We start from the raw sequence: 10,366 nt of genomic DNA on the forward strand, positions 1-10,366 counted from the left end.
TAGGGGGCCGGCCCCCTTCTCCCTTCCCCCTATAAATAGAGGGGTGAGGGGAGGGCAGCCGGACCACCCTCCAAGGCGCAGCCCTCCCCTCCCCAACACCTCTCCTCCTCCGTTGTGTGCTTGGCGAAGCCCTGTCGGAGTACTGCCTCTCCACCATCACCATGCCGTCGTGCTGCCGGTGGAGCTGTCTTCCTCAACCTCTCCTTCCCCCTTGCTGGATCAAGAAGGAGGAGACGTCTCCCGTCCCATACGTGTGTTGAACGCGGAGGTGCTGTCCGTTCAGCACTTGGTCATCGGTGATTCGAATCACGTCGAGTACGACTCCATCATCACCTTGCAAGCTTCCGCACGCGATCTACAAGTGGTATGTAGATGCTAACTCTCTCCCTTGACTCGTTGCTTAGATGAACTCATAGATGGATCTTGGTGAAACCGTAGGAAAAATTTTAATTTTCTGCAACGTTCCCCAACAGTGGCATCATGAGCTAGGTCTATGCGTAGTTCTCTTTGCACGAGTAGAACACAATTTTGTTGTGGGCGTGGATTTTGTCATCTTACTTGCCTCTACTAGTCTTTTCTTGCTCAACGGTATTGTGGGATGAAGCGGCCCGGACCAACCTTACACGTACGCTTACGTGAGACCGGTTCCACCGACTGACATGCACTAGTTGCATAAGGTGGCTGGCGGGTGTCTGTCTCTCCCACTTTTAGTTGGAGCGGAATCGATGAACAGGGCCCTTATGAAGGGTAAATAGAAGTTGACAAAATCACTTTGTGGTGATTCGTAGGTAAGAAAACGTTCTTGCTAGAACCCAATTGCAGCCACGTAAAAGATGCAACAACAATTAGAGGACGTCTAACTTGTTTTTGCAGCAATTGATCATGTGATATGATATGGCCAGAAGTTGTGATGAATGATGAATTGTGATGTATGAGATCATGTTCTTTGTAATAGGATTCACGACTTGCATGTCGATGAGTATGACAACCGGCAGGAGCCATAGGAGTTGTCTTTATTTTTTGTATGACCCGCGTGTCATTGAATAACGCCATGTAAACTACTTTACTTTATTGCTAAACGTTAGTCATAGAAGTAGAAGTAGTCGTTGGCGTGACAACTTCATGAAGACACGATGATGGAGATCATGATGATGGGGATCATGGTGTCAAGCCGGTGACAAGATGATCATGGAGCCCCGAAGATGAAGATCAATGGAGCTATATGATATTGGCCATATCATGTCACAACTATATAATTGCATGTGATGTTTATTATGTTTATGCATCTTGTTTACTTAGGACGACGGTAGTAAATAAGATGATCCCTTATAAAATTTCAAGAAGTGTTCTCCCCTAACTGTGCACCGTTGCTACAGTTCGTCGCTTCTAAACACCACGTGATGATCGGGTGTGATGGATTCTTACGTTCACATACAACGGGTGTAAGACAGTTTTACACAGCGAAAACACTTAGGGTTAACTTGACGAGCCTAGCATGTGCAGACATGGCCTCGGAACACAGAGACCGAAAGGTCGAACACGAGTCGTATGGAAGATACGATCAACATGAGAATGTTCACCGACGATGACTAGTCCGTCTCACGTGATGATCGGACACGGCCTAGTCGACTCGGATCGTGTAAACACTTAGATGACTAAAGGGATGTCTAATCTGAGTGGGAGTTCATAATTTGATTAGAACTTTATTATCATGAACTTAGTCTAAAACCTTTGCAAATATGTCTTGTAGATCAATGGCCAACGCTAATGTCAACATGAACTTCAACGCGTTCTGAGAGAAAACCAAGCTGAAAGATGATGGCAGCAACTATACGGACTGGGTCCGGAACCTGAGGATCATCCTCATAGCTGCCAGGAAACAATATGTCCTAGAAGGACCGCTAGGTGACGCTCCCGTCCCAGAGAACCAAGACATTATGAATGCTTGGCAGTCTCGTGCTAATGATTACTCCCTCGTTCAGTGCGGCATGCTTTACAGCTTAGAACCGGGGCTCCAAAAGCGTTTTGAGCACCACGGAGCATATGAGATGTTCGAAGAGCTGAAACTAGTTTTTCAAGCTCATGCCCGGGTCGAGAGATATGATGTCTCCGACAAGTTCTACAGTTGTAAGATGGAGGAAAACAGTTCTGTCAGTGAGCACATCCTGAAGATGTCTGGGTTGCACAACCGTATGACCCAGCTGAACATTAACCTCCCAGATGAGGCGGTCATTGACAGAATCCTCCAGTCGCTCCCACCAAGCTACAAGAGCTTTGTAATGAACTACAACATGCAGGGGATGGAAAAGACCATTCCTGAAGTGTTCTCGATGCTGAAGTCAGCAGAGGCTGAAATCAAGAAAGAACATCAAGTGTTGATGGTCAAAAGACCACTAAGTTCAAGAAGGGCAAGGGTAAGAAGAACTTCAAGAAGGACGGCAAAGCTGTTGCCGCGCCTGGTAAGCCAGTTACCGGGAAGAAGTCAAAGAATGGACCCAAGCCTGAGACTGAGTGCTTTTATTGCAAGGGGAAGGGTCACTGGAAGCGGAACTGCCCCAAATACTTAGCGGATAAGAAGGCCGGCAACACCAAAGGTATATTTGATATACATGTGATTGATGTGTACCTTACCAGTACTCGTAGTAACTCCTGGGTATTTGATACCGGTGCCGTTGCTCATATTTGTAACTCACAGCAGGAGCTGCGGAATAAACGGAGACTGGCGAAGGACGAGGTGACGATGCGCGTCGGGAATGGTTCCAGAGTCGATGTGATCGCCGTCGGCACACTGCCTCTACATTTACCTACGGGATTAGTTTTGAACCTTAATAATTGTTATTTAGTGCCAAGTTTGAGCATGAACATTGTATCTGGATCTCGTTTAATACGAGATGGCTACTCATTTAAGTCTGAGAATAATGGTTGTTCGATTTATATGAGAGATATGTTTTATGGTCATGCTCCGATGGTCAATGGTTTATTCTTAATGAATCTCGAGCGTAATATTACACATGTTCATAGTGTAGATGCCAAAAGATTTAAAGTTGATAACGATAGTCCCACATACTTGTGGCACTGCCGCCTTGGTCACATTGGTGTCAAGCGCATGAAGAAGCTCCATGCCGATGGACTTTTAGAGTCTCTTGATTATGAATCGTTTGACACGTGCGAACCATGCCTCTTGGGAAAAATGACCAAGACTCCGTTCTCCGGAACAATGGAGCGAGCAACCAACTTGTTGGAAATCATACATAACGATGTGTGCGGTCCAATGAGCGTTGAGGCTCGCGGAGGATATCGTTATGTTCTCACTCTCACAGATGACTTGAGTAGATATGGGTATGTCTACTTAATGAAACACAAGTCTGAGACCTTTGAAAAGTTCAAGGAATTTCAGAATGAGGTAGAGAATCAACGTGACCGAAAGATAAAATTCTTACGATCAAATCGTGGAGGAGAATACTTAAGTCACGAATTTGGTACACACTTAAAGAAATGTGGAATCGTTTCACAGCTCACGCCGCCTGGAACACCTCAGCGAAACGGTGTGTCCGAACGTCGTAATCGCACCCTATTGGATATGGTGCGGTCTATGATGTCTCTTACCGATTTACCGCTTTCATTTTGGGGATACGCTCTAGAGACAACTACATTCACTTTAAAAGGGCACCGTCTAAATCCGTTGAGACGACACCGTATGAATTATGGTTTGGAAAGAAACCTAAGCTGTCGTTTCTAAAAGTTTGGGGATGCGATGCTTATGTCAAGAAACTTCAACCTGAAAAGCTCGAACCCAAGTCGGAAAAATGCGTATTCATAGAATACCCTAAGGAAACTGTCGGGTATACCTTCTACTTAAGATCCGAAGGCAAGATCTTTGTTGCCAAGAACGGATGCTTTCTGGAAAAAGAGTTTCTCTCGAAAGAAGTAAGTGGGAGGAAAGTAGAACTCGATGAAGTACTACCTCTTGAGCGGGAAAGTGGCGCAGCGCAGGAAACCGTTCCTGTGATGCCCACACCAACTGAAGAGGAAAACAATGATGATGATCAAGGTACTTCGGATCAAGTTACTGCTGAACTTCGTAGGTCCACAAGGACACGTTCCGCACCAGAGTGGTACGGCAACCCTGTCCTGGAAATCATGTTGTTAGACAACAATGAACCTTCGAACTATGAAGAAGCGATGGCGGGCCCGGATTCCAACAAATGGCTTGAAGCCATGAAATCCGAGATAGAATCCATGTATGAAAACAAAGTATGGACTTTGACAGACTTGCCCGATGATCGGCGAGCGATAGAAAACAAATGGATTTTTAAGAAGAAGACGAACGCAGATGGTAATGTTACAATCTATAAGGCTCGACTTGTCGCTAAGGGTTATCGACAAGTTCAAGGGATTGACTACGACGAGACTTTCTCTCCCGTAGCGAAGCTGAAGTCCGTCCGAATCATGTTAGCAATTGCCGCATACTATGATTATGAGATATGGCAAATGGACGTCAAAACGGCATTCCTTAACGGGCATCTTAAGGAAGAACTGTATATGATGCAGCCGGAAGGTTTTGTCGATCCTCGGAACGCTAACAAAGTATGCAAGCTCCAGCGATCCATTTATGGACTGGTGCAAGCATCTCGGAGTTGGAACATTCGCTTTGATGAGATGATCAAAGCGTTTGGGTTTATGCAGACTTATGGAGAAGCCTGCGTTTACAAGAAAGTGAGTGGGAGCTCTGTAGCATTTCTCATATTATATGTAGATGACATACTCTTGATGGGAAATAATATAGAATTTCTAGACAACATTAAGGCCTACTTGAATAAGTGTTTTTCAATGAAGGACCTTGGAGAAGCTGCTTATATATTAGGCATCAAGATCTATAGAGATAGATCGAGACGCCTCATAGGTCTTTCACAAAGCACATACCTTGATAAGATTTTGAAGAGGTTCAAAATGGATCAGTCCAAGAAGGGGTTCTTGCCTGTGTTACAAGGTGTGAGACTGAGCTCGGCTCAGTCACCGACCACGGCAAAAGATAAAGAAGAGATGAGTGTCATCCCCTATGCTTCAGCCATAGGATCTATTATGTATGCCATGCTGTGTACCAGACCCGATGTAAACCTTGCCGTAAGTTTGGTAGCAAGATACCAAAGTAATCCCGGCAAGGAACACTGGACAGCGGTCAAGAATTTCCTGAAGTACCTGAAAAGGACGAAGGACATGTTTCTCGTTTATGGAGGAGACAAAGAGCTCGTCGTAAAGGGTTACGTCGACGCTAGCTTCGACTCAGATCTGGATGACTCTAAGTCACAAACCGGATATGTGTATATGTTGAATGGTGGAGCAGTAAGCTGGTGCAGCTGCAAGCAGAGCGTCGCGGCAGGATCTACGTGTGAAGCGGAGTACATGGCAGCCTCGGAGGCAGCGCATGAAGCGATTTGGGTGAAGGAGTTCATCACCGACCTAGGAGTCATACCCAATGCGTCGGGGCCGATCAAACTCTTCTGTGACAACACTGGAGCTATTGCCCTCGCCAAGGAGCCCAGGTTTCACAAGAAGACGAGGCACATCAAGCGTCGTTTCAACTCCATCCGTGAAAATGTTCAAGATGGAGACATAGAGATTTGCAAAGTGCACACGGATCTGAATGTCGCAGATCCGCTGACTAAACCTCTCTCGCGTGCAAAACATGATCAACACCAGAACTCTATGGGTGTTTGATTCATCACAATGTAACTAGATTGGTGACTCTAGTGCAAGTGGGAGACTGTTGGAAATATGCCCTAGAGGCAATAATAAAAGTATTATTATATTTCAATGTTCATGATAAATGTATTTTATTCATGCTATAACTGTATTATCCGGAAATCGTAATACACGTGTGAATACTTAGACCACAATATGTCCCTGGTGAGCCTCTAGTTGACTAGCTCGTTGTGATCAACATATAGTCATGGTTTCCTGACTATGGACATTGGATGTCGTTGATAACGGGATCACATCATTAGGAGAATGATGTGATGGACAAGACCCAATCCTAAGCATAGCATAAAAGATCGTGTAGTTCGTTTTGCTAGAGCTTTGCCAATGTCAAGTATCTCTTCCTTCGACCATGAGATCGTGTAACTCCCGGATACCGTAAGAGTGCCTTGGGTGTATCAAACGTCACAACGTAACTGGGTGACTATAAATGTGCATTACAGGTATCTCCGAAAGTATCTGTTGGGTTGACACGGATCGAGACTGGGATTTGTCACTCCGTATGACGGAGAGGTATCTCTGGGCCCACTCGGTAATGCATCATCATAATGAGCTCAATGTGACCAAGGTGTTGGACACGGGATCATGCATTACGGTACGAGTAAAGTGACTTGCCGGTAACGAGACTGAACAAGGTATTGGGATACCGACGATCGAGTCTCGGGCAAGTAACGTACCGATTGACAAAGGGAATTGCATACACGGTTTGATCGAATCCTCGACATCGTGGTTCATCCGATGACAACATCGAGGAGCATGTGGGAGCCATCATGGGTATCCAGATCCTGCTGTTGGTTATTGACCTGAGAGCGTCTAGGTCATGTCTGCATGTCTCCCGAACCCGTAGGGTCTACACACTTAAGGTTCGGTGACGCTAGGGTTATTAGGAAGACTAGTATGTGACTACCGAATGTTGTTCGGAGTCCCGGATGGGATCCTGGACGTCACGAGGAGCTCCGGAAGGGTCCGGAGGTAAAGATTTATATATGGGAAGTTGTCAAACGGACACCGGGAAGTTTCGGGGTCATACCGGTATTATACCGGGGCCACCGGAAGAGTTTCGGGGGTCCACCGGGAGGGGCCACCCCTCCCGGGGGGCCACATGGGCTGCGTGGGGCAGGGAGCCAGCCCCTGGTGGGCTGGCCGCACCCCCTCCCTTGGGCCCATGCGCCTAGGGTTGAGGAGGGAACCCTAGAGGGGGCGCCCCCCTTGGCTTGGGGGGCAAGCCACCCTCTCCCCCTCTCCCCTTGGCCGCCGCACCCCCCCTAGATGGGTTCTAGGGGGCCGGCCCCCTTCTCCCTTCCCCCTATAAATAGAGGGGTGAGGGGAGGGCAGCCGGACCACCCTCCAAGGCGCAGCCCTCCCCTCCCCAACACCTCTCCTCCTCCGTTGTGTGCTTGGCGAAGCCCTGTCGGAGTACTGCCTCTCCACCATCACCACGCCGTCGTGCTGCCGGTGGAGCTGTCTTCCTCAACCTCTCCTTCCCCCTTGCTGGATCAAGAAGGAGGAGACGTCTCCCGTCCCATACGTGTGTTGAACGCGGAGGTGCTGTCCGTTCAGCACTTGGTCATCGGTGATTCGAATCACGTCGAGTACGACTCCATCATCACCTTGCAAGCTTCCGCACGCGATCTACAAGTGGTATGTAGATGCTAACTCTCTCCCTTGACTCATTGCTTAGATGAACTCATAGATGGATCTTGGTGAAACCGTAGGAAAAATTTTAATTTTCTGCAACGTTCCCCAACAGAACGTCATCAACGCTAAGATGGACAAGCAAATGGAGGAGCTCAAGGCCCTCATCAAGAACCGCAAGCGGTCTTCTTCATCTTCGAGAAGATGCTCAAGTGCAAAGACTCCCGACCTACCATCTACGACAAGTACACACAAGCATCGACATCGACAAGACCATGAAGAGCGGCCTATTAGAGGAGAGCTGGTGATGCGAAGCATCCCAAGGTCATCCCCATGGACGCACCTACACCTCCAACGACACCACTTGGACCAATGACACAAGCTCGAGCCAAGGCTATCGAAGATAAGGTGAACTCACTCCTCTCCGAACTCCCACTTTCTATGCATGAGAAATGGCTATTACCTAAGTCCGAGGTGTTGTGCATGATTAGGCACCAAGAGGGCCCTCCCGAAGATGCGCATGAAGATGTACAAGTCCCCAAGTCCACGGATGAGGAGAACCAACGGAAGGAGCCAAGGGCATCTCCCAGGCCCCGGACATCCGGCCAAGGCCCCGGACATCTGGCCCCTGGAGTGTCATCCACTTCAGCAACACAGCCGCCAGAAGCTACATGCCCGGACATCCGGCCCGACAGCCCGGACATCCGGCCTCTCCCGAGCCCCCGGACATCCGGCCACCGGCCCGGAAATCTGGCCCCTCCGAACCCGAGAGCAACAAATGCCACCACTCGAGCCCGGACATGCGGCGTCGCCTAAAAGCCCGGACATCCGGCCCGACCAGCCCGGACGTCCGGCCTCCCCTGTCTGCGCACAGTAAAGGGTCGAGGCCCATGTATCCCTTCTCCCCCTGGACTATTTATACTCCACCCCGTGTAACTTTCTAGGGTTAGCATTGGTTTAGCTCATTTTAGAGATAGAGCATTTCTCATCTAGATCGGATCTACTCCACGAGAGAGACCGCGGCCTCTTTGGAGAAGATCCCTTTGGATACAAGCCCTCCTTTTGGAGAAGAACTTCAAGACCTCCTCACGGAGAAAACCGGTTACCGTGTATCGTCCCTAGTTGATTGTGGATCGTGTATATTACTTTATGTACTCGAGGATCTAGCACATGTGTCACTATTTCTTGTTTGTTGAGTGATTCTCTCATGTTTCCCCTTGTGATTTCCCTCGTTTTCCCTTCGTGTTCCTCGTTTTCTTCGCGGGATCCGCTCCTTTCGTGAAAGATCGGCCGATTAGGGTTCTACCCTACATCATCTTGGATCAGATCCAGCTTGTCTCATGATATCATCTTGGTATCATGAGCTACGTTGATCACGATTTCGGAGCTTCCCCATTGTGTTTCTAGACTTGTTTTGTTGTTTTTCGTCCTAATTCGAAAATTCCCCACCAAGAATAACCCCAATTTTTTTTCTGATTTGTTGGTGTGTTGAGATTTTGTTGGTTTGGATCCATGGATTTGCTTTGTTTTCAATGGATCTAGCTTCCCATCCTTTTTCCCCCAATTTCCATCCACCAATTCCTCCGAATTTCGCCCGGATTTGACCTCTCCACGCGGTGTTCATCCTGTTCGTCCCTGGATCCAGAGCCCGGACATCCGGCCCGTCAAGCCCGGACATCCGGCCTTCCACCCGGACATCCGACCCCTGGCAGCAACATCTCCATCCACCGCCCCGTTTTCCGTCCATTTTTCACCAAATTTTGTTTCTGGTGCCTGCCATATATCGTATATACTTCCGCATACCTCCACCACTTCCGCATAACCCAACCATTTTTGGACCATTTCGCTCTCTGTCACATTTGCTACTTCGAGGTTTGAGAATTTGAGTGCGGTACCATATCCTTTTGTGCTTCGGCTATCTAGGTACGGTTCGACTTCGACATCACCGCCACTCATCTTCTCCACGGACGCGTCCTAAATCATCACCACCGTCCTACATTGTCATCAACAAAGACCACCTTGACTACACCTTGGTATTCGTGCCACCATTTTGACACCATACTAGAAGCAAGACCAGTAACCTCATCTTGTTATTGGACATATCACTCTTGCCATTACATTGATATCCATTATAGCCTTACTCCTTTGCGTTGCTTACCCATCGAGACTAGCCATTGAGTATTGCCGGCAATGAGAGTTGTGCACATTAGTGATCATACTTCTCATATCATCCATATATCATTGTTGCATATATTGGTATCGTCTCTTGTGTCACAAAGTTGTCATCGCATCCTCACTTGCTATATCGGTTCATCAAGCATTGCATGAGAAAAGAGCTCAAACATCAAAGAGCCAAACAAGCTTTTAAGCAAAGAGAAAATATAAGCAAAGAGCTTTTAAGCAAGAACCATAGCATCTTACAACATTAAGATTGTCATACTCGATCATCTTGGATCATATCATAGCAACACCTTGCATAGAGCATATTTGGGATAGTAGTCGTTGCATTTTTGCTAAGTAGGTTGTGCACAAGTTCTTGTATCCGCCTATTGTGCAATCGTGCTAGCGTCTCTCTAGTGTTGTGCAACAAGAGCATTTTTGTAGATTCCACATTTTGGCTCATCCTTGGTTGCCCAACCCCATTTATCTTTTTGCATGTGTGTTTCCATGTACCTTATATGCTTGGTCTACTTGTTACATTGCATCTTGCGAATCTTTTCCAACATTATTGAAGCTCACTTACAATTGCATCAAACTTTGTGCCACCATCTTAACCAAGCTCCACCAAAAGCTTTTACTTGTGTAGGTGTGTGAAACCGACAAGAGCTAGTACCAATTGTGCTATTTCCTTGTCCTACATTGGAGTGATCCTCGATCCGCTTTCAACTTCGGTCAAGGTACATTTGGTACTCGTTCTTCTCTTTCTACCACTCACATTTGTCTTGGAATGATGGATAGGCCGAGTACTTCTACC

Source organism: Triticum dicoccoides, chromosome 7A, assembly GCF_002162155.2.
Source record: "Triticum dicoccoides isolate Atlit2015 ecotype Zavitan chromosome 7A, WEW_v2.0, whole genome shotgun sequence".
In the NCBI taxonomy this organism is placed as follows: Eukaryota; Viridiplantae; Streptophyta; class Magnoliopsida; order Poales; family Poaceae; genus Triticum; species Triticum dicoccoides.